We start from the raw sequence: 26,392 nt of genomic DNA on the forward strand, positions 1-26,392 counted from the left end.
AAACAGAGGGCCGTAAGCCTAAATATGTATGATATGTGGACATTAATGAATAGCTCATATTATCCCCATGGGAAGTTTGAGTAAATCCCATGATGTTCCCTTTTGCACACCAAGTCTTTATGGTGTCTTTCAGTTCTTGCTTTAATGAATCTCATCTCCTAGGGAATGTCCCTATCCACCCCATCCTTCCTATTCTGATAGCTATTACCTTAGCTAGGTTATTCTTCCTTATCTCTACCCTCATGTGGACTGGAGCTGCCTAAACAACTGGCCTCTGTGGGACATTTTAGATGAACAAGACAGCCCCTGAACTCTGGGGCATGCAACTGTTCAGGCCTCACCTGGGTCCCATCTCTGTATCCTTCCTGTCCATATCAGAGTCCTCCCGTGGCGGCGGGGGGGGGGGGGGGGGGGGGGGGGGAACCTCACACAGACCTCAGAGCCAATACTGACTTTAGGCAGGAAGCATTTTCAACCATTACAAGATCCACATTCAGAGTCTCAGCACTATTGGCTCTTACTTGCCTGACCTTAGCAGGACAGTAACAATGCTGATAACTGCTTCTGTTTCATTCCCAACCCCGACATCACCATCTCTCCACCCTCTTCTCAGACTTTCCCAATCAACACAGGGTTCCAACTGTTATAATTGGCTGCTGCTACACTTAACTCTTTTCTTCTACTGGAAATCTGCTAAGTAATCCAGGCCATTCCTAGAACTAGGGCCTCTTTTTAAGAGCTTTATTGGAATATAATTCACATACCATAAAATTCACCCATTTAAAGTATGTTGTTCAACAGTTTTTAGTAATTCACAAGGCTGTGCAACCATCATCACTGTCTAATTCCAGAACATTTTCACTACCCCCAAAAGGAATCCTATACCCCTTAGCAGTCTTTTCCCCTTGTCCCATCCCCTCCCACTCCTAGGACCACTAAACCACCCATCGGGACATTTCATGTAAATCCAGTCATACATCATGTGGTCTTTTGGGTTTGGCTTCTTTTACTTATTAGCATACATTTTTAACGTTCATCCATGTTGCAGCATGTATCAGTACTTTGTTTCTCATTCCTTTCTCAGTGATATGCCATCACATGGATATATCATATCAGGTAATGGACATTTGAGTTGTTTTTATATTTTGGCTATTATGAATGATGCTGCCATGAACATTCATGTATAGTCTTCTGGGTGAACATATGCTTTCACTTTTCTTGGGTACGTATCTAATGGTGGGATTGCTGGGTCATACTGTAACTCTATGTTCAACTTTTTGAAGAACTGCCATTTGTTTTCCAAGTAGCTATGCCATTTTACATTCCCATCAACAGTGTTTGAGGGTTCTAATTTCTCAGTATCCTCACCAATACTTATTGCTGAACATGTACGTGTCTTTTTAATTCTAGCCATCCTAGTGGATGTACAGTAATGTCTCCTTACAGTTTTTTTTTTTTTAAGTAATCTCTACACCCAACATGAGGCTCAAACTTACAACTGCAAGATCAAGAGTCACGTGCTCTAATGACTGAGTCAGCCAGGTGCCCCTCCTTACAGTTTTCATTGGCATTTCCCCTAACAGGATATTGAGTATCTTTTCACATGCTTATTGTCCATTTGTGTACCTTCTTTGGACAAATGTCTGCTCAAATCTTTGCCCACTTTTAAACTGGGTTGCCTTTTTACTGTTCGCTGTAAGAGTTCCTTATATATTCTGGATACAAATCCCTCACAAGATCTATCATTTGCAAAATTTTTTCCTATAGCCCCGTTATTTTAAAGTCTTCCTACCTTAAATTAGTACACAGTTCCTAAATCTCAATCCCGGACCAGAGTCCTGTTACCAACCAACAATCTGCCATAATTCCAACTTCCATATACCCAGATTTGTGGGTTATATCTGCCCTTGTGCTCCATCAACCAACTGCACTATCCTTCTACTATGCGGTGCATCTGCTTGTGGTAACTGCTACCTAGAACAAAACTTCCATTGCTATACATTCCTTCTCCCCTAACACCCATCCAGTCCACCTCAACCCTGAACTTTCCCCATCACACTGAACTTGCTCTGCCTATACCATACCCTAGCACAGTTCACTTGTGCCAGTTACTACCCTACTTCATCAATTCTAATATGCCATCAAATTTAAGACCAACATTAATTTATGTGCCAAGAAAGAATAAAAAAACATCAACTATGGCATGTCTTTGATTATGAAGCCTCTCAATGTCAGAGACACCAGAATGCAGGGGGAAATGTCTCTTAGAATCAATGAAATACAGTAGTTCTACACAACAACTCTGTAAGGCTGGTATTGTTCCCGATGAGATCATTGAGGCTCAGCAGCTAAATGACCTATCAGAGGTCACAAAGTCAGTAGGTTGGTAGAACTGAGATCCAAATTCAGGTCTGACTCCAAAGCAACACCACTTCCATTACACTTTCTTTAATCTGCCACATTAACATCAAAGCATGCAACATGCACCAGTTTAAAAAAGAAATCTTGTTACTCTTAAAATAACTTACCTTTAAAATTATAAACTGCTATTGCCAAATAGAAAAAAAATTAAAAGTTTCATTCAAAATGAAAACACTCCATTTCTACATTAAGAATAAAGGTCTAAGGATGGCAACATAAAACATTATACACACACACACACACACACACACACACACACACACTTTTTGATCTAGCAATTTCACTTCTGGAAATGTATCTTACCAATACATCTGTTCATAGGAAACAACATGTACAAGATTATTCATTATTGAATTTTTTTTAATCTAAAAGAATGGAAGCAACTTAAATGTCCTTCAGTAAATGACTGCTTAAATTATAAAACACTCACTCAATATGAATGCAGCCATTAAAAAAAGAATGACTTCATGTACTAATAATGTGGAGTAATCTCCAAGATATGTTGTTAAATAGTTTACCTACTTGCTTTATGGTGCATAAAATATCTCTGGAAAGATACACAAGAAAGATACACAAATACCATTACCTGTGGGAAGAACCCAACCTGGTTGCTGGGAGACACCGATGGGAGGGAAAATTTACTGGAGGCTTTGAAATCCAAAACATGTGAATGAAAGAGGGAATCAAGGGGAAAGACCTAGACATATTAAACACAAACTCTTTAACAATAAAAGCAGAGCATGAGCGTGTGAAGACACCTGATTATAGTCCCAGCTCTACAACTAGAGAAGTGTTCCTGGAGGAGTCAACCTCTGTCTTGACTTTCAGTGTGAATGAGGAGTTTGCTTTGTATGATCTTTTAAAAGACTCCAGCTAATTTTATTATGGCATGTTTAGCTCCTACACTGTGTCAAATGTAATTTGTATATGATATAAAGAATTCCTTTGTTTTTATGTGTATGATAAAATAGAAAGAATATCAGATTTTAAGCCAGGAAGGTTTGCTTACAGCCGTAGCTCCCACTACTTTCTAGCTGTAGAATTTGCAGCAAAGCACATCACTAACACAAAATACTATTACCTGGGAAGTTGAAGTTATAGCTACTTTCAAAAGTTTCTTACAAGGAGTCAAATAAGATGCATAAAAATTTACTAGTATTTTTATGCCACTATGTAAAATGTAAATTATTAATATACACAGAATCCCCCTTCAGGTATTATAAACTAAGTGTAGGAATGAATGTGGATTTTGGAGTCTGTCAGGCCTGGATATCCCATTTGACTGGTATGAGATCTTGGGAAGGTTATTTAAATCTCTTTAGGGGCGCCTCGGTGGCTCAGTCGGTTAAGTGTCCGACTTCAGCTCAGGTCACGATCTCGCGGTCCGCGGGTTCGAGCCCCGCGTCGGGCTCTGGGCTGATGGCTCAGAGCCTGGAGCCTGCTTCCGATTCTGTGTCTCCCTCTCTCTCTGCCCCTCCCCCGTTCATGCTGTGTCTCTCTCTGTCTCAAAAATAAATAAATGTTAAAAAAAAAATTAAATCTCTTTAATAAATCTTAAATCTCAATTTCCTGACCTATCAGATGACCATAATGATTCTCACTTGAAAGGGCTACTGTGGAGATTAAATGGCATGGTCAAATACCCTGTACACTGCTTAGCTCAAAGCAAGCACTTAAAAAATGGTTCTCTTCCTTTCCAAACTTAGAAAGGAAAGACTGCCCCATAAAGCAGGTAACTAACCAACTCCTTTTGCTGCCCAGAGCCTGGCCTGTTACTTCCCTTTTCATTTCCTTTCCCTTCAATCCACTGCCACATACAAATATCCTAAAACCCATCTTAATTTCTCATCTCTTCTAGAACAGAGAATGAATGATCTGTAGGAGCACAACTAGAGGTAAAGGTGGCTGGTGATTTTCACAGCCCACGTTCTACTCAACTTTTAACAAATGCTAACAGAGCACCTACAATGTCTAAGGAGCTGAGGACGGAATCCAGGTCTCATGGGGCTGTGGCAGTTCTGTGGAAGGCTGACCGTCAACATATAAATATGTATAATATAGCAAAGGTCATATGACCTCTAAAGGAAAATAAAGGGGCTGACAGCAGCAGAAGCTAGCAAGGAGAATGTGATATTGAGGGCCAGGGAGGCCTTTGCCGGCAATGTGACATTTGAGGACAAAATCCAAGGTCAGTGGAGAGAATCAGCCACGCTGCTATGTGGAGGAAGATCACTGCAGGCAGAGAGAACATCACGTTAAAGGTAGTGACGTGAGAGTATGGGTGACATGGCTGAGCAGCAGCAAGGAGGGCAGCGTGGCTATGACAGAATCAACGACAGGGAGAACAGTACATGAATGGAGGCATTCATGTACTCCAATGTAGGCCATGGTAACGACTTTGGGTTTTATTCTAAATAAAATGAAAACCACTGCTGAATTTGATGCTCTAATCTTACTCTATACTGGCTGTTGCCTTCCTTTCCCACTCTTGCTATGCAACAGACAGAAGTCTTCTGATACTTCTAATCCATAGGGATTAGCCAAGAACCATCCCACAGACGTGATCAAAGCAGTGTGTAGGTACATGGTGCTTATGATGCCCTTTAAGATGTTGTGACAAAAGATTTCTATTGATTCAAAGGGGGGGGGGGAGCACTTTATACATATTTAGAAAAATGTTGGTCAATTATACTTAAAAAAATGTATTATTGAAATAATTTAAGTTTATTTATTTATTTTGAGAGAGTGAGAGAGAGCGCGCACACACGCGGGAGCAGGGAGGGGCAGAGAGAGAGGAGAGAGAGAGAATCTCAAGCAGACTCCATGCTGTCGGCCCAGAGCCTGACACGGGGCTCAATCTCACGAACCAGGAGATCATGACCTGAGCCAAAATCAAGAGTCGGACACTTAATTGACAGAGCTACCCAGATGCCCTTAAATAATACATTTTTAAATGTGCTTAATTATTTTATAGAAACATAGGTACAAATGAAGGATATTAACATTGTGAACTACCAAAGATATATGTACACCCAGGCAAAATGTTCAATGAGCTTTGTTATTGTGAAAAACTATTAACAACCTAAAGTCCGTTAACAGGAAATGTTAAATGAATTATGGTAGATCCATTATAGAATAGTAAAGTGCCACTGAAAGAATGAGATAAGTCTCTATGTATGGATTTCAAAAGTATCCACGGTATATCAAGGTCATTCATTCAACAAATATTTGATAAGTACTTACTACTCAGGAGCTGGGGTACAGTCCTGAGAGAGAATGAAACTGATACGGCCCTGGTGCTTGTGGAGCTCACATCTTAGTAAGGGTGACAATACATAAGCAAGCAGAATAAAGATGACAATTTTTGAAGCAAGTGCTACAAAACAGAATAGACCTATGCGGATCGAGAATGGATGGGGGATGGGGCTTGTTTTTAAAAATGACATTACCAAATACTATAGCCATGGGTCTATAGCACAGGTGAACTTTAAAAAAAAAAAAAAAAAAAAAAAAGGCCTTATTGAACCTCTTCTCCTAATAACAATAAGAACTAAATTTCTCATGGCTTCCATTTCAAAGTGGGAGAGAAGGAGAGAATGTTCTCACCAGAGGTTTCCTCCAAACCACAAGCCAGGAGGCTGGGCCAGCACTTCTCAGAAAGTGGTTCTGTCTATTCACACCAAGGACTACCCTTCTTACTTCTGATTATTTAACCTCATTTATCCACCCAGCAATTCTTGGCTTCTATGAAATCCCTCCTTGCGGCACACAAATTTAAATCAGACTAGATCACTGGATAAATTTAAACTCTTTTAAGTGGAGACAAACATGGTTCCTATCAAAAGGAACCATACATTCGTCTTACAAAAATACCCAAATATGTAGATTTAAAAAGTCAAGAGCTAAATGGCATGTGTCCACAGAATTTAAGACTTTACTCACACCATTTAAACGTCCCAAATTATAGCTTGTCTATATGTGCACAGCCTAATTTCACAGTACAAGAATGCCACATCAATCACAAACCACACGAAGAGAAAATAAATACGCAACTAAATTCTGAATCACATTTGTATGTACTTAAGTCAGCTACTAAAACTATTACTCTGTTTAGTAAAAGTACTTTTACAGCGCTTACTTGCAGATTCAAGAAAAGGTTTACTCACTGTAGTGGGCTGAACTGTGGCACTCAAAAAAAGACTAACTCCTAACTCCTAACACCCCAGTACCTATGAATGGGACCTTATTTAGAAATAGGGTCTTTGCAGATACAATTAAGTTAAGGATGTACAGATGCGATCATCCTGGATTTAAATCAAATCCTTGCATCTTTATAAGAGAAAAGAGTAGAAGATCTGAGACACAAACAGACAAGACCCAGAACGGAAGGCCACGTGAAGGCAGAGACAGAGACTGGAGTAATGTGTCCACACAAGCCAAGTACAACAAGGGCTGCCAAGAATCACTGCAAGCTGGGAGAGAGGCATGGAACAGGATTATCACTCAGAGCCTCCAGAGGAAAACTAACTCTGCCGACAACTTGACTTCAAGGTTTTGGGCCCCCAAACCATGAGCGAATACATTTCTATTGTCTAAAGCTACCAAACTTGTGCTAATTTGTTATAGCAGACCTAGGAAACTAATACACTCATCTATAAAATATGAACTCCTTCCTTCTCCCTAATAATTTTTTGTGTGCATTTTACAAGCCCAAGAAAAGTGAGTGAAAAAACAGAATAGTTTTTCTATTCACAAGCTAGTAGAACTGAAAAACTGAACTGCCTTCATAGTAGCAGCGTTACAATCTATTGCAAAAAGATATACATAGACACATGAAGTAAGTTTTCATTCTCTGGACTAGAAAGATTCAGCTGGTCAACAAAAACACAAAAAGTGAAAGAAAGTAAATGGATTTAAATGGTTCTAACTTTGGGGAAAGTAGTCAAAAAATATGATAAAGTCAAGAATTCATAACTAATTGTATTATTTTTAGTTGTTTTTTAATTATAAAACAATACAGCCTCATTCATTGTGAAATTTGGAAAATCATAAGAAAAAACGTTAAACTCACCTTCAGAATCAAATCCTGTCCTCACAATTTCTCCCCTTAATTGCTCAAGTAAGGCCCATCATTACAGGCCTTTGTTTACAATCAAGTTAATATGGCAGTTACACAACTATGAAATTGAGGGTCTACAATGGAAATTCTGATCTAATTTTAACATAAGCCTTATAATTGAAACACACAAATGGGAACTACAAGGAGAGGCTATTGTCGTGGGGGTTTCCGACAAGGTGCTTTCCCTTGATCATTTTGGGTCCTAAACTGTTCTGGTCTCTAATCATAATTTACATATCAACCAAGCACTTGATTTTAGAAATAATATTTTTAAGTGGTGAAAAGCCGCCGATAAAGATCAAAATATTAACAAGTTTTATTCAAGAGTTTGACTAATGATCTCCCACATTTCACTTTCATTTTATTTTCTCAAAAATAATTATCAGATAAATAGATGGCACAAAAGGTAGGTAAAGAGGAACAGCTAGTAGCTGCCACGCAATTGTGCAGGTTGAAACACTGAGAAAGAAAACTGTTGCCAAACCAAATCTCTGAATGCAGGTTAAACAGCAATGGTTTTGTTGAAAACAAAAATTTCACTAACTCCAGGTACATTTTCAATCTGTTCTGCCATCTAAATATGTTTGTTCAAAATTACACAGCCTCCCCACTCCTTCAGTGTGGGCTACACACAATGACTTCCTTCCGAAGAACGTGGAACACAGGGGGAAGGAGACTAGTAGCTTTAGAGCAAAGAAACCACACACACACTATCCTCAGCCAGACAACTATGGTCAACATCAAGAGTCAAGAATCGTGTTGACAGTGCACACCCTTGATGTGATGTGATAAGCATGGCACTTTCCACCTGTGTCTTCCTCCCCAAAACCCAAAAACCCAGTCTGGTCATAAGAAAAACATCAGACAAATTCCAATAGAGGGGCATTCTACAAAAATACTTGCTAAGTTCTCTTCAAAATGGTCAAGGTCACCAAAAAGAAAGGAAGTCAGCCAAGAGGAATCTAAGGAAACATGACAATGAAATGTAATGCAGTATCCTGATGGGACCACAGAACAGAAAACAGATTATTAGGTAAGAACTATGGAAACCTAGGGGCGCCTGGGTGGCTCAGTTGGTTAAGCGTCCGACTTCAGCCAGGTCACGATCTCGCGGTCCGTGAGTTCGAGCCCCGCGTCAGGCTCTGGGCTGATGGCTCAGAGCCTGGAGCCTGCTTCCGATTCTGTGTCTCTCCCCTCTCTCTGCCCCTCCCCCGTTCATGCTCTGTCTCTCTCTGTCTCAAAAATAAATAAAACGTTAAAAAAAATTAAAAAAAAAAAAAAAAAAGAACTATGGAAACCTGAATAAAGTATTAACTTCGGTTAATAATAAAGTATCAATATTGGTTCGTTAGTTATTAAAAAACATACCATATAATTTAAGAGGTTAATAATAGAGAAACCGGGTGCTGGGTATACGGAAACTTTGTTTTATCTTCTCAATTTTTCTGTAAACCAAAACTTTTTTTAACATTTTTTATTTTTTTGAGAGAGCGAGCAGGGGAGGGGCAGAAAGAGAGGGGAAGAGAGAGGCGCAGAGAGAGAGAGAATCCCAGGCAGGCTCCACATTGTCAGTGCAGAGCCCCAAGTGGGGCTCAAACTCACAAACCCTGAGATTATGACCTGAGCCAAAATCAAGAGACAGGCGTTTAATCCACGCACCCCTAAAACTTTTCTCAAATAAAGTCTATTTTTAAAAAATTTACATGAAAATCATTTCCAGAAAAATAGTAATTAAGGTCTCAGTTTTCTAATCACCTACATATAAAAGCTATGGAAAACTAGGGCCACTAAACAGTTTCTTCTAGCACTAAGATTACATCTAGATTTTGCAAGACTGATAATTAAGGTACTCAGGGGCAAGATAAAGGGAGACTAGACCTACACTACCTTTCAAGCAAATCAGATGATTTACAGTGATAAGGGTGTGAAAGCCCCAAGTCTCATAATCACAGAGCTACTTATAAATACGATAATCTCAAACCAATAAAAGTAACAAAAAATAGTGCAGAAGAAGATTCTTCTAAAGCAGAAACTTACGTGCAGAAGTTTGGTCGTTCTTCACCATGGACTAAAATAAACATTATGTCCCTAAACACAAGGACTCCCCATTTCCTCATTTACATAATGAGAAGTGACTTTGGCACAGTGCAATATTCAAAGGATACTCATAAGATAATACTATATCATAAATAAAAACATAACATTCTTAGTCTTTCACTTCACTGGAATCTGCTAAAAGCAACAAATTCAGGTAAAGTGTACTAATACTTTGTCACTGAGGTAGGCGTCAGTATGAAGCAAGACAATCAACCACAGGAGAAAGACAGAATGGATGCAGGAGGGGAAAGTAGAAGTCATCGTGAACTACTTATTAACATTTACCAGGCCCTCCTCTTAAATATTTGCCTCCTCCTGCAGAAGTGTTCTGAAGAAACTCTCATTTCAATCAACACTTAAGTGAGATGACCCTAAAAACTGCTACACTGCAATTCAGCAAAAGTGGGCTTCTAAATACAAGTCAGACATTGGAGATAACAAAAATAAATTGAGTAACAGTTCTTGCCCTCTGGGTATATACTCATGGTCAAACCAGAGGCAAGAAAACAAATCCCATCTTTTGTTGACTCTAGGATGCCATCAATTGGAAGATGCATCCTATCTACAAAGACATTAAAATATGAATTTTTTAATGTCTCAGGGTGACTGGATGGGTGAGTCAGTTACACGTCCGACTCTAGATCTCGGCTCAGATCATGATCTCACGGTTGATAGATCGAACCCCACGTCGGGCTCTGTGCTGATAGTGCTGAGCCTGCTTGGGATTCTCTCTCCCTCTCTCTCTGTCCCTCCCCCACTCACACACTTGTGCTCCCTCGCTCTGGCTCTCTCTCAAAAATAAAGAAACATTTTAAAAAGTTTATTAATGTCTCAGAATGGATAAGATATTACAGTTTCTGAGTGATAAATGCTAGGGTGAGTTTAGCAAAAAGTACCGTGGAAGCAGAGATGTGGATGCACTACCAACTGACACTGCTACCTTCACAGTTCTGGGGTGCAGGTGTCACTTGAGCAGTGCCACAGCTTGTAATCCTCTACGTCAGTGGGGAAATACAATTCAAAAATTATTCATACATCTTGCCAGGAACAAATTTATTTACAAAATGCAAGACAGACCTGTAAAGATGCAGAATATCTTTATTAATAAAATATTTTAGAGCCAACATGAATAAATTCATATTGACATTTCACTAAATTATTTGGGAAACAAAATGCGCCGGACATTTCTTTAGTTCTAAGAAACGTAGTCATTTTATCAACAAGAAACTCAGAAGTGAGAGAACTTACCAGTTTTTCCTTTTGACCTTCCTCCACAAAACAAATCATACCCAAGCTTTCAAATGTATGAAGAGAGCAATCATCAACTACACTTCTAAAAGAGAATCAGGCCAGAGCGCCTGGGAGGCTCAGTCGTTAAGCATCTATCTGAGTTTGGCTCAGGTCATGAGCTCACAGTTCGTGAGTTCGAGCCCTGTGTAGGGAGACCACGAGCCCCGCTTCTCCCCCCACCCCCACCTGCGCCCTCTCTCTCTCAAAAGTAAACAAATAAATACATAAAGGAGAATCAGTCCATTTTTAGAGACAGCAGGAAGAGCAAAATCATTTTCATGTTTTTCCCCTTCGGTTAGGACTAACACTCTTACTTTAGAACAGGAAAACCCTGTCTCTGCAAACTCCTTAAGGCCATGCACATAAACCCTAGAGAAATATTTGTTGAATGAATGAATCACTATCGTAATAAATCCTATTTTTGGACGTTCACTCTTTTAACACTACAGTGCCCAGGGATGAAATGGCATCTGTTCAGGTAGGTGCCCTTAGAAGCAAACCCCTTGTTCCACGGCAGTATTCCTGTGCCTAACCAATGGGACTCTCACCCAGTCTCCCAGGACAAGCTTCCCTGCTGTGGTCATCACAAAAGAGCCAGACTCGGCCGGGCCATGGAACAGCTGAGGCAAAAGAAATATTTCCTGAGGAAGGCAGACAGTGTACAGTAAAGACAACCGAAATACAGGTATTTTATTGATTCTTTCAGTCCCCACTTTTGAGGCTATTCAAAAGTCACTGCAGATCAGACTTGCAGAAAAATTAAGTTTTACATTTCAGACTCCTTCAGGGACACATACATCAGATACACATTGAGTCACATGTATTGATTTGGCAACAATACCTCTACAGAGTTTATCATGTGCCAGGCACTAAGTATTTTGCTTACATTAGTTCACTGAAACCTCACAAGAAGTCCATGAGGTAGTAAGTACTTATTATTTGTCTCCATCTTACAGGTGAGGAAAAGGAGACGTAAGAGGTTCAGTAACTTGCTCAAAGCCACAGGCAGTAAGTGGTAGAGACTGATTCCAAGCAGTCTGGCTCGATTAGGTGCCCAAAACCACTACATTACACTGAGAGCTACTTTCGGAAAACAAAATAAATGTATTGCCTCTATTTTGTCTGTATTTATGGAGTAAAATGTCCAGACCTCAAATCTTCCCCACACATCTCAGTCAACCTTGACACTGGTAATAAGCTGGCCAGAAGGCAAAGGAGTGTTTCCTAGGTATGTATCACCGGCATTGCAATAAACACAGATATAAAACTATCCAGACTCCCTTCCACCTTCTGAGAGCACGATAACTACAAGTTCACCATACATAATGATTTCTCCTTCCCCTTTAAAGTGTTATCAAAATATCTCATACCCAATACTAAACTGACAAAAGGTCATGATGCTACCCAAGACTTATGGTAGAAAAATACAAATAAGTTTTATTTTTCCAAGTACAAAATGGTTACACAACCAAAACAATAGAAACTTGCAGGATAAACTAGCAAAAACAGATGCAAGAGAATCCAACATGATGAGATAAAGGAAGTTAGTTCCATTCAACCCATACTGAGTCTAAGATCTCTTACCTTAAGGCACTCACAGTAAGCAAGCTGTCAGCCCAAAAGAGGAAAAGAAAGAGCTTACTAGAGAAATGATAATAAGATTATAAAATTCTAGACAACTCAACTGTAATCATTTACATACATACAACAAACTAATCACTTTACAAATGTTTAAAGAACAAGAAATGATAGGGGCAGGGGTAGTCACAGTGTGAAAAGAATATAAAGATGAGTTAAGTAAAGGTCTTCCTGCATAATTGATTTATTTAGTTGTAGCACACTGTCTACTCACTCCATCCCACAAAAAAGCCACATTCATTTGAGGTCATTTTTACCTCTTGCTATTTCCTCTGCAGTGAGTCTGCAAAGTTGTGAGGCACGGTAGTGATCCTACTCATTGAACAGAAAGCAATTGAGTGAAACATACAAGCAACCAGACCTCTGGCACCCTGTGAAACCACAAGAGAGCAAGATCTTTTTTTTCCCCCGTGTTCTAACACATTTTTTAAAGTCTTTTTCTTAAGCAGCAGCATACCTTGAATGATTGCACGCTTGTCTGAAGTCACATGCTCTCTACCTAAAGTCAAGTCAACTGACACTGAAACTGGAGAGTAAGTCAAAAAAAATTTTTAAGTCAAAAATTTTAAAAGAGCTTCATTAAGCAACACTCATTTACTTGTTCATTTCCCTAATTTCAATCTATAAACAAAAGCAATGGAAAATTTTTCCTGTAGAAACTCATTCATACTTAGTCTTCAAAATGAAACCAGGTTGGCCCAGAGATTTGCCTTAATCAATTTTTTAGTGCTTTCAGGAAAACTTCTGTAAAAAGCAGAGGAAAGGAATTTTTCTGAAAGGCACTAAATATACTGTGTTTGTATAAAACTGCATGGATTGACAAAAATAAAAATACTAAATAATTATTTATTTCGAAATTTATTTTTCAAGATCCTAAAAGCAATTATGAAAAGAAACAGGATATAAGATATGGGAAAACCTTGAAAATACGAGTTAATCTTCTTAGTAACTTAAGCAACATAATGATAAAAGATAAACTGACTATAAAGAACTAAATACAGGTCAATACTTTTAAACCTTTGGGGACTGTCCATAATACAGTCTCCCCTTCTACTAGCACAGAAGAGCTAGCTAATCGGGAGCAAATTTTATATTTTCTCAATACATTTCTCTTAGTGGAAAGGTGGTGGAATGGAGCAGGGAACTCCGTAAGGATGGCACTGAAGTCCCTTATTCTTTAAACTTACTCTCTGAAGAATGATCAAAAAGTACCAAAATATCTAAAGTCCCGGCGGAAGGTAGGGGTTAAACCCGAATCTGTTTGCTACTTCTGCCATGTCCTGTGTTCTGTCGGTGCACCTTTGTTTCATCACTCCGGAGTGAGTGGGAGTAGGGAGCAGGGAGTGGTCAACTTGCTAAGACCACTTTAGCCCACCTATTCCCACTTCAGCCTGGTGGGAGGAGATCCTTGTTACTGAACAAAATCTCAGAAATAGATCCTTTCCCTCCCACCCACCCCCAACTTGTTTCTGGCCCAAAGTCTAGTCTCCAGTTCAAATTCCGACTCATTCCTGAAGTTCTTCCTTTCCTGTGTTTTCTTATCAGTAAGACCTCCCTACTCTCATTTGAGCTAACCCCTGTCTTGGGACAGAATTAGAATGCCTGAATTGGGGCACCTGGCTCAGGCAGTTGGGCGTCACGCATCCTAATTTCAGCCCAGGTCATGATCCCAGGGTGGTGGGGTTCAGCCCCACATTGGGCTCTGTGCTGAGCATGGAGCCTGCTTGGGGTTCTCGCGCTCTCTCTCTCTCTCTCTCTCTCTCTCTCTCTCTCCCCCTCTACCACGCTCAACACTCAGAAGGAAGGGAGGGAGGGGAATCCTGAAGAGTCCTAGGACCGTAAGAAGAAAAAATTAAGAAAGAAAAGAACCTTGCTACACATATACAAAAATCAGGTCCAGAAGTGGTAAAAGCCAGTTCTGCCAAACTTTCAGGGAGCAGGTAATTCCAGTAGTACACAGATTCAGAGAAAACGAAAGGAGGAAATATTCCTCAATTCATGAGACCTGTAAAATCTAGATACCAAATCAGACAAGGACATTAGGTAAAATGAAAATTACAGGTCAACTTCACTAAACCATAAAAAAAAAAAAGCCCATAAATAAAATATTAGCAAACAGAATCCAACAGTATGTAAACAATATGTAAACAAGAATGCACATTATGAACCTATTCCATGAATCCAGAACAGAAAGATACATTGGCTTTTTTTTTGAAAAGTTACAAATATAATTCACCACGTGAACAGATTAAAGGAAAAATAACATGATCATAACAGATACAGGAAAAGCATGAGAAAATGTCACACCTGATCTTAAAAATACATAGCAAGTGGGACTAGAGGAAACTAAAAACCTGCAGAAATATTTTTTTAACAGTGACACTTTAAAAATCAAGAACAAGAAATAATGTCCACTATTTATTTATATTATTTATTATTCATTTTATTACATTTATTCAATACTATATTTTAAAGTCCTAACCAATGCAATATGAAAAAACAGAATTGAAAAAAAAATTATTTGATATGTTTATTAATACAGAAAACCCCACAGAAGATACAGATTATTGCCAACGGAATTCTACAAGGTGTTTGGATACAAAAATCTATATAATGATCCCCAGAACCCCCTCCCAAAAAAAGCCATTTCTGTACACAAGCCATTACAAAACTTAAGCCAAACAGACGATGCCATTTATAATAGCAACAGTAAATATACAGTAACTGGGAGTAAATCTAATAAAATATATTCTAGACCTTCATAGAAAGAAATTATAAAGCTTTAAATAAAGGCCAGAGCACCTGGGTGGCTCCATCAGTTAAGCATCCAACTCTTGATTTTGGTTCAGGTCATGATCTCACAATTGTGAAATCAAGCCTCCATGTCTGGCTCTGTGCTGAGCGTGCAGTGCAGCCTGCTTTGGATTCTCTCTCTGTCCCCTCACCACCCACACACACACACACACACACACAAACACAACACACGTGCACAAACACACACACACACACACACACACACACACACACACCCTCTCTCTCGTTCTCTCTCTAAATAAACATGTAAAAACGAAGGAAGGAAGGAAGGAAGGAAGGAAGTCAGGCAGGCAAGCAACTGGTCAGCTGGCCAAAGGCAGGGGGAGATATATCTGAAGTGAAAAGCATTCTATGTTCATGGACATAACTATCAAAATGTCAATTTTCCTTTATATGATACAATCTAAAATAAATAAACCTATTGAGTTTACCACTGAACTTGACAGAACCACAAGATGGTTATAAAATTTATAAACAGGAAAAATACCCGAGAAATTCTTTACAAGAGTCAGCTCCATGAGAATTTTTTGCTTTGGTCAGTGAGGTTTTGCCAGCACTTATAAAGTTCCTAGCACATAGTACTGACCACAAATAATTCGTTCAATGAAATTTTTATTGAATGAACACATCAGCAAGGCTTGTCCTAACCATTTATAAAATTAAGAAAGAATGACACATGGGAATGCAAGCTGGTGCAGCCACTCTGGAAAACAGTATGGAGGTTCCTCAAAAAAACTAAAAATATAACTACCCTACGACCCAGCAATTGAACTACTAGACATTTATCCACGCGATACAGGTATGCTGTTTCGAAGGGACACATGCACCCCCATGTTTACAGCAGCACTATCAACCATAGCCAAAGTCTGGAAAGTGCCCAAATGTCCATCGATGGATGAATGGATAAAGAAGATGTGGTATGTAAGTATGTATGTGTGTGTGTGTATATGTATATATATGTATGTATATATACGTGTATGTATATGTATGTATATATACACACGCATACACACACAATGGAGTATTACTCAGCAATCAAAAAGAATGAAATCTTGCCATTTGCAACTACATGGATGGAACTGGAGGGTATTATGCTAAATGAAATTAGAGAAAGACAAAAATCAGATGACTTCACTCATCTGAGGACTTTAGGAGACAAAACAGATGAACCTAAGGGAAGGTAAATAAAAATAATATAAAAACAGGGAGGGGGACAAAACAGAAGAGACTCATAAATATGGAGAACAAACTGAGGGTTACTGGAGGGGTTGTGGGAGAGGGGATGGGCTAAATGGGTAAGGGGCATTAAGGAATCTACTCCTGAAATCATTGTTGCACTATACACTAATTTGGATGTAAATTTAAAAAAAATAAAAATTAAATTAAAAAAATAATAATAATACTGGGGATGTAACATACAACATAATGACTATGACTAACACCATAGTTATGGTATATATTTAAATGTTGCCAGGAGTTCTCATAAGAAAGAATAAAACTTTTCTGTAAAAAAAAAAAAAAAAGAAAGAATGACATGGACATAGGAACAGGCAAAAAGACTAACAGAACATAATAGACGGCCCCAAAAAATCCACATACTATATAAGATTATCTGACATATAAAGAAGCAGAAGAGCAGATCATAGGAGAAGGTGCTGGAACACTGCTTAGGGATGGGAAAGAGTGGGACGGGGAGGCAGGAATTCTAAAGGACCCATAAATCTATAAACGAAGCATGCATTATCCTTAGAACCTCACAAATTCCTATTTTCTACATATATTTAGATGTTATTCTATCTGAAAAAACATATAGTGCTTTACCTGGAACAGTAACAGTTAATGATGTAAGTGCTTACTATATATTAGCTATTATTACGTCTGAGCCCTCAAACTCACCTTACTGGGAAGCCTTGCTTTAACCACCTCCTAGCTTTGTAACCCTGGAGAGGTTATTTGATGAGCTTCATTTCACTCATCTACAAAATGAGCTTACACAAATACCTGACAACAGACTGGTGGAGTTTGGTTTTTGTTTTTTGTTTTTTTTAATCCTTTTAGGTTTTTTATTTTAGAATGCCAGTTAGTTTACAGATTTCAGAGTTTACAGTTAGTTACTAGCTTTCAGAATTGATAGTTAAGAACTTGCATTTTCAAATCCAAGAATATAGTGTGTTTTTCTATTTCTTTAAGTCTTCTTTGTGAACCACAGTAGCATTTTTAGGTTTCTTGATAAAAATGTTACACATTTTTTTGGTGTGTAAAAGAACTTTTTGTTTGCTGTCGTACAAGGGGCCTCTTCTTCCATTCTATCTTCTATTTGGTTTGTAAAATGGTAATTTTTTACACGGAATACTACTGTGCCGTACAGAACGGAGTAGTGATTGGAGCAGCAGCAGCAACTGATCCCATTTTGAGGGAGGATGGAGTTTAGTATCTCAGTAGACTTTTCTCCATGTACTTACACAAATTTAAGACTTTCTGTCTGGGAATATTATAGAAAAGCATACAGCAAAACATTAACACATTAGAACCTCTACAACATAATTTGGTTTTCCTTCCTTGAACAGCACTAAACATGACCTCATTATCCCATGGCATGGAACCCAAAGATAGTAGTAAAGGCTTCAGAAGAATATGTACAAATCTGAAGATCTCAGGGCATATACCTAATGCTTTATTTTTCACCAGATGAGAAACAGTGACAGCTTAACACTACAACCATATGTTATATAGCTTCTAAAATGCTGCTATTATATAATTTTTAGCATTTTGTATACTGAACTTTCTGTGCCAGTAAGTGTGCCATTGTTAACTATTTTACAGATGCTTAAATTGTATTTAAATTATCAAGTTTCACTGATTCTGAAATTTGTTTAGTAAGACTTTTGAAAGCTAAGCAATGATTAAAAAAAATAATAAGGGGTAAAAGTTCTATATCTTTACTCCCATTCACATAACAAAATCAGGAGTTCCAATTCAATTTAGGACATAGTTTCCAGTAAGAGTAAAATGTGTGAACTTCCTATGTTTAGCACACACTGGCTGCCCCCCAGAACTACCCCTTCTGTACCTCATTTGTAGTTTACCACAGCTACCCTCATCTGAACTTCAGATTACAACTTGAGCCCTGAATTTCAGTTCCATACCCTCTGAGCACTCAAGCCCTTGCTTTGTTAGTATATTACTTTGAACTTCTAATTGTTATGTTGTTCCACAGAAAGCATCTGTCATTATTTCTCTTGTATTGGGGGGAGGAGAAGGGGGCCTCTCTCCCTCAGTATTTTTATTTAAAAAAAATTTTTTTTAACGTTTATTTATTTTTGAGACAGAGAGCATGAACAGAGGAGGGTCAGAGAAAGAGGGAGACACAGAATCTGGAACAGGCTCCAGGCTCTGAGCTGTCAGCATAGAGCCCGACGCGGGGCTTAAACTCACGGACCGCTAGATCATGACCTGAGCCGAAGTCGGACACTTAACTGACTGAGCCACCCAGGCGCCCCTCTCCCTCAGTATTTTGTTCCTTCTCTTCACAGTCCTTGGCACTAAAGTGCTCAGTGGATACTACTGCCTGACATTCAGTCCTATCTAAGTACTAAGTACTTAGAAACTAAGTACTACACTATTATGGGATCCCAGGCATTTGAAAGAATACTGTAACATGCACTACCCAGATTTATGTTTAGCCTTTAGCAGTGAAGGCAAACTGCAAACATAAAATTCATTTAAAAAAAAAGTCTGTCCCCTACTGGGGGTGGAAGGGTGGGGACACAGAGCAACCAAGCAGTTGAAATTCATGTCATATCTTACATAATTTAAATGTTAGGCAGAGAAAGCAAACATTGCAAATCTATTAAAAGTATGATTTGGCTTTTTAGCTCAGCTGTGGCAAACTAGGCATTCATTTGTTAAAGAAAAAAAACAACTCAGATAAAGCAGAAATAGCACAAACCAATTAATACAAATTAAGTCAAAACAACAGTGGTGTTTTAAGACATACTATGCTTGCATGAGTTTCATTATACAAGATGTTATAGTTAAAATACCACTAAGTGTACTCAAAATGATATGTAAAAATAAAAATAGCTGAACAAAGGGTGGTCAAACCTCAAAACAAGTGCTATAACCACCACCCAAAAATGCAAAATAGAGGAAGTGTCTTTTTCAGAGTTTAAGAGGGAAAGAAATTCTCATTCTATCTAACTTTATTCCACTGGGGAAGGGAGTCCCACGGAGGAAAATCAGTTTCATGCTCTTCCTGTGTGTTAAAAGAACAAATACTTTGTCGTTACTAACACTAAAAAAGGCAAGCAGTATTGTGTTAGTGTCAGAAACATTTTTATCAGTACTAGCAAAACTGACTTTTAATTTGCAGAAACTGCAAAAACAGTCTGCAATAGTTTGCATGTGTACACTCACTCTCTCTCTCTCTCTCTCTCTCTCTCTCTCTCTCTCCCAAAAAGAAGCACAGAAGGCTTACTCCAAGAGAATAACCGATTATCCTATCAATTTTCACTTGATTTCATTTGAAAGGCATCAGTTACCACTGCTACTAGAATTATGACAACATGAATTCATGCAATAAAACCCAAACAATATAAATTCTCCCCCTACTTAACCAATCTCTAAATGCTTTAGGGAAAGAGAAAATGTGCACTACCTACTTCACCTCCCAACCAGCTCTTCATAGATTTGCACACATTCTTGCCCACAGCCACAACTCATGAGGAGAAAAAACACTCATGGATGAAAAGGTGACTTACTCCCCACCCACACTACAGGTAATGAAGATAAATGCTGCTCCTTAAAAGTCACAGTAAAATAAAGACACTAAAACACAGGTCAAACATGAGAAAGTATGGAGGGAAAAATACAAAGAGGCCAAACCAGTAATCGTGATCAAGTGGCTTTAGTAGAAAAAAAGAAGCTCAACAGGATTTCTTTTATTTTTCTTAAGGTTCATTTATTTGGGGAGGAGGGAGTGGGAGTGGGAGTGGGAGAGGGGCGGAGAGAGGGAGAGAGAGAGAATTCTGAGCAGGCTCCACATTGTCAGTGCAGAGCCCGACACAGGGCTTGACCCCACAAACTATGAGATGACCAGAGCCGGTATTAAGTCCTACACTTAAATGACTGAGCCACCTAGGCACCCCAGGATTTCTTTTTTTTTTTTTTTAACTAAGCAATATTTTAATATATATACATAAATTTTTTTTTTGGTTTCTTTCCTGAGAATGATTTTTTTTTTATTTTTGTTTTTTACTTTTATTTTTTAAAATTTACATCCAAATTAGTTAGCATATAGTGAAACAATGATTTCAGGAGTAGATTCCTTAATGCCCCTTACCCATTTAGCCCATCCCCTCTCCCACAACCCTTCCAGTAACCCTGTTTGTTCTCCATATTCATAAGTCTCTTCTGTTTTGCCCCCCTCCCTGTTTTTATATTATTTTTGTTTTCCTTCCCTTAGGTTCATCTGGTTTGTCTCTTAAAGTCTTCAGATGAGTGAGTCATCTGATTTTTGTCTTTCTCTAATTTCACTTAGCATAATACCCTCCAGTTCCATCCACGTAGTTGCAAATGGCAAGATTTCATTCTTTTTGATTGCCGAGTAATACCCCATTGTATATATATACCACATCTTCTTTATCCATTCATCCATCGATGGACATTTGCTCTCTTTCCATACTTTGGCTATGGTTGACAGTGCTGCTATAAACATTGGGGTGCATGTGTCGCTTCGAAACAGCATACCTATATCTCTTGGATAAATACCCAGCATTTATGCTGGGTCGTAGGGTCCCAGGATTTCTTTTTAAATAAAATCTAACAATGTGGTGCTCAGAAGGCTAACAACAAAAGGGTGGGCAAAAAAATGCATCAAACTGAGTCCACAGAAGAAATCAAGTATGAAAACATCAATATTGAACATGGTAAAATTTATTTGGCAACAGCTACAGCCAGATTCTTAAATGCCATCATGAAATAATGGAATGATATTATTTAGGCAACAAAAAGTATGAATCGGTGCAAAAACTATTAGAACCACTGGAAGTTGAAAAAAATATTATGGCACACAGTCAAAAATATAGGACACAAAGCAGAGAAGATTCATGAAGATTCAATGTACATCAACCAAATTTTATCCTTTCAAGCAGACCCAGATTTGCCACAAAATGAACGAAGATTGGGCCCTTCATTCACTCATGCCCTTCATTTCCACGAATGACTTCTTTTCTCATTCTAAATAAATATCCATCCATGTATATAATTCTGTAGCCTCTTTCTTAAAGGGGGAACGCCAAAACTACACAGGCTTTGGGCCCCTCAACATTTGAAAGATATCTTCTCTAATGTCCAAAAATTCCAGAATGCTAAAAATAGAATAAAAGAGCAGAAATCAACCAAAATTTAAATTTCAAATATAAAATAATTTGAATGAGAAAAATTAAAACAAGATTTCTACAAATACCAAATGACTTATGCAATTTTCACAGGTGAAATCATAATTTTGAATGTTTATCAAAAGAAAAAAAGCAATAAAATATAAAACTTTTAAAAAAATGATTAAACCCAAAGGAAAACAGAACATAATAAAAGATAAAAACAAAGATCTATCAATTGATAGCACTGACAATTTAAGAACTAATACTTTGGGATGGGGGTGGAGACCATTCTAGAAAATCTAAATGAGTACCACTGGGCAGGAATAGCTTAGTCATCTTGGATTCTGTGAAAAAGAGGCAGTATGTTGGCATTTGGTAGCACTCAAAAAAAATATCCAGAAAATACATATATTCAAGGGAAAGAGGCTGTAACAAAAATAAGATAAAGATACTCTTCTACACAGACCTATAATAGATTTAAAATGCTTCATTATGGTAATATTTTCACAAAATTTAAAAAAAAAAATTACACACAAAGCTGTTATCTCAAAAAGGAGAGAAGTGAATTAACAGAAGATAAAACGGACAAAATTCTCTAAGAACTAGGAACAAAATGAGGATCTGGAATAATGACCATAGTGATAAGCCCAGATTTTTAAAATGCACAATTTAAAACTCTTGATGCATGTGAAGATGAATATGTCATCCCATTCATCCTACAAGACAAATATGATCTTGATCACAGCTTTTATGTACCCAGAAAAGGGAAATAAACACACATACGATACAATTAAAGTAAACCAGAAACTGACCAGGTAAAATGATAGTATATAAAATTCTTCAGTGTACTAATATACCCTAATCAAGTGACGTATATCCTAGATATTTCTTACCAATTCAACATCAAGGGATACGACTAATAATGGTCTAACAATAACAAATGCCAAAGAGCATCTGATAAAATTACACTGCTAATAGTAACATTAATAAAAACCCTCATAGGATACTTAATCCAAAAAATGTGTAAAATTTTTTATATGATGTAGAGAAATAAAATCAGAAGCAAAACAAGGACATCTACTACCACGTTTATTTTAACTATTTTGTTATTTTTAAAGTTTAAAAGTTCTGGCCAATGGAGTAAAACTATAGATATAGGATGTAAATATTAAAAGGGAAGAAATATGTATAGAGACAGATGTTATGAACTTATGGTGATCATTTCCCAGTATATGTAAACATTGAATCGTTATGCTGTACATTTGAAACTAGTATATCTCCATTATATGTCAACAAATAACATTATGTAATAATAATATAGTATATAATATATATCACATTATATACAATAGAAACAAACAAGTCAAGGAGAAAGTATTTACAATACATATAGCTGACAAAGGACTTGTATTTCAAATTTTTTTTTAAACGTTTATTCATCTTTGAGAGACAGAGAGAGACAGAGCATGAGCGGGGAAGGGGCAGAGAGAGGGAGACACAGAATCTGAAGCAGTCTCCAGGCTCTGAGCTGTCAGCACAGAGCCCGACACGGGGCTCGGCTCGAACTCATGAACCGAGAGATCATGGCCTGAGCCGAAGTCGGCCGCTCAACCGATTTAGCCACCCAGGCGTCCCCCCACCCCCCACCCCCGCCTTTTTCTTTTTAAACAAAGGACTTAATTTAAAATGGAAGAAGCCTTGCAGCTCAGTTACACCAACAACCCAATTTTTTAAAAAGACAAAGGATTTTAAAAGACAAATGGGATGTACATAAAAAGATGTTCAGCGTCATCAGAGAAAAGCAAATTAACACCACAGTGAGATGCCACTACATATCCAGCAGACTGGCTAAAATATGCTGGTAAGAACCCAGAATGACTGGAATTTCCATACATCTTTGGTGGGAATAGAAACTGGTACAACCTTTTCACAAGAAACTGTGAAACGACATTCCAAAGTTAATGACTTTATGACCTTACCATATGACCTGATCATCTACAACTTGGGTTTTTTTTAAGTTTTATTTATATGAGGGGGTGGGGACAGCAAATGAAGGGCAGAGAGGGAGAGAGAATCCCAAGCAGGCTCCACACTGTCAGTGCAGAGCCCGATATAGGGCTCAAACTCATGAACCCATGAGATCATGACCTGAGCTGAAATCAAGAGTCAGAGGCTTAACTGACTGAGCCACCCAGGTACCCCTCCACAACTTGGTTTTAATCCAAGAGAAATGAAAATATAAATCCATACAGTAACCTATAGTATATGAATGTTCAGTGCAGCTTCATTCATAGTTCCTAAGAACTGGTAACAACCCAAATGTTCCATCAGAGTAAATAAATTATGGTATATCCATAGTATGGAACACTACCAAGCAACAAATAGGAACAAACTACCAAAATAAGCAAGATCATGGATGAATCCCAAAAATATGCAAAGCAAAAACATACCAGACAAAAAAAGAGTATGTTCTTCATAATTACAGGATATAAAGTCCAAATCAGGCAAAATTAAATTATACTAATTAAAGTCAATATAGTGGTTACCTTTGGAGGTTACTAATTGGAAATAGACACAAGGGACTTTCTTGGGGTGATGGAGTATTCTTTATCTTGCTTGTGATCATGGCTACATAGTTTTGACACAAAAATTTGTCGAAACTCAACTAATACACTGAATATGGTTGCATTTTATCATGTGATTACGACTAGAGAATGAAAATGTGGGAAGTAATGGAGTGGATAAGCAGGCATAGCAGGGAACTTTTACTTTTTATTTTACATGCCGTTGTATTGCTTTCATCTTTGCATATGATATGGTAAAAAAAAAATCTTTTTTTTAATGAAATCTTCACTAATGTTTCACTTAGGGTTTTTCTGTTTGTTCGTTCGTTTGTTTTGAGAGTAAATGAGCAGGCGAGGAGCAGAGGAAGAGGGGAAGAGAGAGAATCACAAGCAGGCTCCAAGCCCAGCACAGAGCCCAACTGGGGGCTCGATCTCATGAACCGTGAGATCATGATCCGAGCTGAAATCAAGGGTTGGACACTTAACCGACTGAGCCACCCAGGTGCCCCTCACTTAGTTTTTCAGTTTTTAAAAAATCACATACATTATCATTGGAGCAAAAGAGAAACCAAGACATAAATCTCTTATAAAAGACAGAAGAAAATTTGGTCACAGAAAAATAAAGACATGCAAGTCAGATTTTAAGAAACATGTTTTCCTAAGGTTTAAGTAATAAAATAAATCTTGAGTTTAGTCTATTCTGTGTTTACCACATAATGGAGAAACTAACTGAAGTAAAAGATATACAGAGGCTTTTTCTAACAATTAGCAAATTTATTTACAACTTTATAATTAAAAAATAATGACCACTGTAGAAAACGTCTAACAGTATAAAGAAAACAACTCCATATTTGGATCTCTTTCTTCCTGTTGTTTTTTCTTTTATTTTAAGGAGGAAAATCAGGATAAAACTTATACCATTTTATATTTTTTCTCTGTGTAAATGATAGCATGAAAACTTCCTGTTTCATCATATACACTCCCAAAACCATTTTTCACAGACTGCATTGATCTGCCTTATGTCCACTGGAAGAATGAACTATATTCTAACCATTGGCCTATTTAGGACAATGAGAGCATGTCACCATTATAAATCATATCACAATAAATCTTTGTAAAACAATCTTTATGGTTCTTATTCATTTCCTTGGTAAAAATCCCTGGAGGTATACTTCTCAAGTCAAAGGATAAGGCTAGACTATCGATAAAGTACAAGCTGTACTCTAGAAAGCTACTGGTCACCAACTGTATTCCCTTAAGAGTGCATTCAGCAGCACTGAAGTTTTTAAAATTCTTTTTCCCTATTATAGGATATATATTGTAAGTGCAGTGAAGAAAATCCAGACACAGAAAAAAAAGAAACCAAAAATAAAAATCATCCAGAAATGTTTACTCTTAAGTCCTTGTTTCCCTGTGCATATGTAATTAAACTTGTATTGTACTGTATATGGTTTTATAATCTACTTTCCTCCCCTACTTAATGAGCATCTCCTCCTTGCCAAGGTGTCTCAAAATTAATTTTAATAACACTAGCCATTACTCAATCCATCTTTATCACTGACCACATAAACCATTTCCAAAATGTTAAAAGTAACATTGTTACAAAATGTATCTAAATCTTCTACCATTCTACTAGTAAATTACTTCTACTAGTAAATTACTATATCGGGAAAAAACTCCTTGAAATATAGCCACGCTGGATCATAGTATATGAAATTTAAGGCTTAATTCAGCTTTTACTTTTAAGATTCCAGGAGCAGTGTAAGAGAGTATCCTTATCCCCATATCTTTACCTACAATAGGTAACCTTTCATTGATCTTTGTCAATGGGTAATTTAAAAATGGCTTATTGGGGCGCCTGGGTGGCGCAGTCGGTTAAGCGTCCGACTTCAGCCAGGTCACCATCTCGCGGTCCGTGGGTTCGAGCCCCGCGTCAGGCTCTGGGCTGATGGCTCAGAGCCTGGAGCCTGTTTCCGATTCTGTGTCTCCCTCTCTCTCTGCCCCTCCCCCGTTCATGCTCTGTCTCTCTCTGTCCCAAAAATAAATAAACGTTGAAAAAAAAATTTTTT

General features: G+C 37.9%; 1 protein-coding gene across 2 annotated transcripts in view; it reads right to left on the reverse strand.

Annotated features, from left to right (window-relative positions):
- RRAS2 (RAS related 2) overlaps positions 1–26,392 on the reverse strand; it is a 75,950-nt gene that overhangs the window by 25,413 nt on the left and 24,145 nt on the right. Inside the window, exon 1 of one of the 2 annotated variants that reach the window (XM_043580727.1) lies at positions 9,578–9,596. The exons of the other annotated variant lie outside the window; for it this stretch is intronic. The gene's annotated coding sequence lies outside the window, so the exon portion shown is untranslated. Of the gene's footprint in view, positions 1–9,577; positions 9,597–26,392 lie in introns of those variants that run through there. 2 annotated transcript variants of the gene reach the window in all.

The sequence above is a fragment of the Prionailurus bengalensis genome, chromosome D1 (genome assembly GCF_016509475.1).
Source record: "Prionailurus bengalensis isolate Pbe53 chromosome D1, Fcat_Pben_1.1_paternal_pri, whole genome shotgun sequence".
Taxonomy (NCBI): Eukaryota; Metazoa; Chordata; class Mammalia; order Carnivora; family Felidae; genus Prionailurus; species Prionailurus bengalensis.